Source organism: Nelumbo nucifera, chromosome 4, assembly GCF_055504915.1.
Source record: "Nelumbo nucifera cultivar China Antique chromosome 4, China Antique-T2T, whole genome shotgun sequence".
NCBI classification, from domain to species: Eukaryota; Viridiplantae; Streptophyta; class Magnoliopsida; order Proteales; family Nelumbonaceae; genus Nelumbo; species Nelumbo nucifera.
In genome coordinates this window covers 65,407,974-65,411,461 of record NC_142652.1, presented here as the reverse complement: position 1 = coordinate 65,411,461, position 3,488 = coordinate 65,407,974, and the positions used below count along the sequence as shown (strand labels likewise).

Sequence of the window (3,488 nt, the reverse complement as noted above, 5' to 3'; positions counted from 1 at the left end):
TATTGGTTGATTGTTGCTCCATGAAAAGTTTGGATGATTCCTTTACCCTGGGTTGTATGTATTTTGAATATGAGTTGAAGTTTGACCTGCTAGCAAGAGAGATAAAATTAGCATTCTCATGGGAAATAAAAGGACTATTTAATTGACAATCAGAATTAGTATGTCCTATTTGACCACATAAATCGCATGAGATGCTAGATGGTGTATTAATGGCTGCAATACTTAAATTATCCAGTTTCTTATTCAGATTAGCAATTTGCACAAATAGGGCTGCAAAGGAATCGATGTGGTGTACTCCCCTCTGATTGGTTCGGTCATTGCTCCACTGGTAGCTGTTTGATACCATCTCCTCCACTAGGTCATATGCTTCATCTGGAGTTTTCTTCATGATCGTACCACCTGTGGCTGCACCAATAATGGATCGGTTAGAGGGGGTAATACCATTATAAAAGGTCTGAATTTGACGTTGAGTTGGTATCCCATGGTGAGGACACTTCCTAAGAATCTCCTTGAATCGTTCCCATGCTTCATACAAGGATTCCCTCTCAATTTGAGCAAAAGTAGTAATATCATTAATTAACTTTGCTGTTTTGGAGGGTGGGAAATATTTAGCCAAAACTTTTTGGGTTAGATCATTCCAAGTGGTGATACTTCCTGCAGGGAGTGAGTTAAGCCAATCTTTAGCTCTATCACGCAATGAAAAAGGAAATAATCTAAGCCTAATTGCATCGTCACTAACTCCATTATGTTTAAAAGTATCACATATTTCCAAAAAATTAACAATGTGTGCATTAGGGTCATCACTTGGTAACCCACTAAACTGAATACTTGTTTGGATCATTTGGATTATTGCAGGCTTGATTTCGAAATTATTGGCATGAATGGTGGGCTTGCAAATGCTGGATGTCGCCCCGTCAATGTTTGGACAAGCATAGTCCAAGAGGGTGTGATTTCCTTCTGCCATCTCTCCTTCAAACTCTATTGCTGGTTTGCCAATAACAACCTCCTCTCTTGCTTTACCTTTTGTTGGCCCTTTGCAACAAGCGAAGGGTCCTCTCAATTTCTGGATCGAATTCAGCTAATCCTTCTTGTCTAGTGCGTGTCATGCACTAGTAATTCTGAACCAACAAGAAATCGAACAAGTAGAATAAAAATAAAATAATAACAAAATAAAAACAGCAATAAAATAAAATAAAAATATCCAATTTAATCAAGGTTAACAAGTTCTAATATTATTTTAGGATTAAATCCTCGGCAACGGTGCCAAAAACTTGATAGCTATAAATATATAACCCTAGCAAGTAAACTAGTTATCAAATAGTATAAAATATCGTTCCCACGGGGATTTAACAAAATAAGTATTAGAACCACAATATTCCCTAATTATCTATCTGGACAACCGGATTTCAGAATTGAGCAAGAACTATTGAAAATAAAAATTAGCATAAGAAAATAAAAGCAAAGGTGATCACTAATCGAATCTGCAATGGATGGAATCGCTAGGGCTTTTTGGTCCACCTAACCAATGCAATGAATATTTATGGGTTCAATTTACCAAGATTAGTTGTCATTCTCATAAGCTGAAGTCTTTCCAATTTTATTTAATGTTCTCTCTCGAGATATACTAAACCTACGCCCATCAGGTAGCCCTTCGATCTCTCGAGTAGAACTCTCAAGATGGGAGTGCATTAAGTCCAAGAAGACCATGAAATTCAGATGAATCATGTATATATATCTCTATATACCATTCAATTCACACTATGAATTATTCAGTCGATTATGTGAATTTCTCTCTCGATTCATTCACATAACTCAAATCAATTAAGAGGTGGCCAAGCTCTTAATTGCATTAAGCACAATAATTCATAGACTATATGAAAATCATAAACTTGGATAAATCATAAAGATAAAAATATATTCATTAACATAATTAGGCTTTCCTCAGCCCTAGCAAAAAACAAATCAGTTCATGATAGAAGAATTAAAGCAAACAAAGGGAAAGAAAGAACTCTTAGAATCGCCCATGATGCTGAGATCTCCTCCTCTTGCCGCCACCTTCTTCTTGAATTCTTGCTCCTTTCTTGACTGATTGCTCATTTTTTCTTAATTCAATCCCCAAGATTGAGTGATTGTAAAGCTGGTCTGCCCCCTCTTTTATATAGCTTAAAGGGGAGGGAGTGGTCTCCTACTTCCTCTTGAAGTTTATCTTACAAGAATAGAAAGTCCTATTCTAATCCTACTCTTATCTCTTTATCTAATGAACTCAATCCCTTTATCTTTCTAAGATTACATCAAGAATTTAGATCCGGAAGGACTCCTCTCAGTTTCTTGTTTTGGATTCGTATTAAACTTCCTTTGCGAATTGAGCTTCAGCCAGGCTTTTCTGCAAATTGGGCTTCAGCTGCGGATTGGGCCTTCCTACGAATTTTCCCCAACTTCGGGCCCGGATTTGTCTTCGATACAGACCGAATCTGCGAAAGACAAAAACATGAAAGTTGTGGTTTCTTCTCTTATCTTTCCAGTGGGTCTTGAATCAGCCCAATCAGAGATCGGATATGCGAGTTAGGCCCAGATTACTGAACATTGCCGAAACTGTGAAAAATCATCCGATTTGCCTTTCTTTGCTCCTGATGCCTTCTTTCATGCCCTGAACCGAAATACAAGAGATATGAGTTCAATTATGTACTAATTAGGTATGAAAGACAAAATATTTGGGGATAAAAATGTGATAAATTCTACTCTCATCACCGTGCTTGCCGCCTCTCACTGTATGGTGGTAAGTGGTCCTTCTTTTCTTCTTCATCCTTCCTTCCTTTTTGTTGTCCTTTGACTCCAGTCCTTTGTTGGCAGGTAAACAACGCCATACATGCCATGGCCCTCCAGACGCATGTCCACTCCTATGACGAGCATAACCAGAAGGTCAACATTCAGAAGCTTCAGGGCAAGCTCGATAGGACTTGGGGCGAGCTCCTTCACACTCGCAAGGGGAGCGAGTCCCAGGAGCTGCTCGTCCGAGACCAGGAGGCACAGATTGCCAGGCTTTCTGAAGAGAGCGCATGCTACAGGGAGGAGCCATCAAGGGTGGCAGCGGAGAGGGAACTCCTTTGCCAACAGGTTCGGGACTTGGAGTTCACTCTTCTGGACCGGACTCGGAACTTCGACAACATGGTGGAGGCCGAGAGAGAGAAGCTGGTTTGGGACTTCAAAGACTCCCAGGAATATCATGACCTCCAGGTAGAGTATGGCTCAAGTTCATACCGCTCCGGGTTTAAGCTCTGCCGGTGGTTGGTTCGGAAGAAATTTTCTAGGCTCAACCTCGACGACATCACTATGAAGGGCCTGTCTCCCGAGACGGCGGACCAGGCGGAGGAAGAGGAGCCTAACTCTCCGGAAGACGAGGACGAGGAGGCGGATTCCTGAGGCTTCGGCGGCGTTTGATCATCTCCTTTTACTTTTGGTGGCTCCCGGGTGCCATAAACCCGATCTTG

General features: G+C 40.8%; 1 non-coding gene across 1 annotated transcript; it reads left to right on the top strand.

The window, feature by feature from the left end:
* The first annotated feature begins 476 nt into the window (after positions 1-476).
* LOC148800646 (small nucleolar RNA R71) lies at positions 477-583 on the top strand. The gene has a single exon (XR_016071012.1). It is a non-coding gene; the product is annotated as a small nucleolar RNA R71 (small nucleolar RNA).
* The last annotated feature ends 2,905 nt before the right edge of the window (positions 584-3,488 follow it).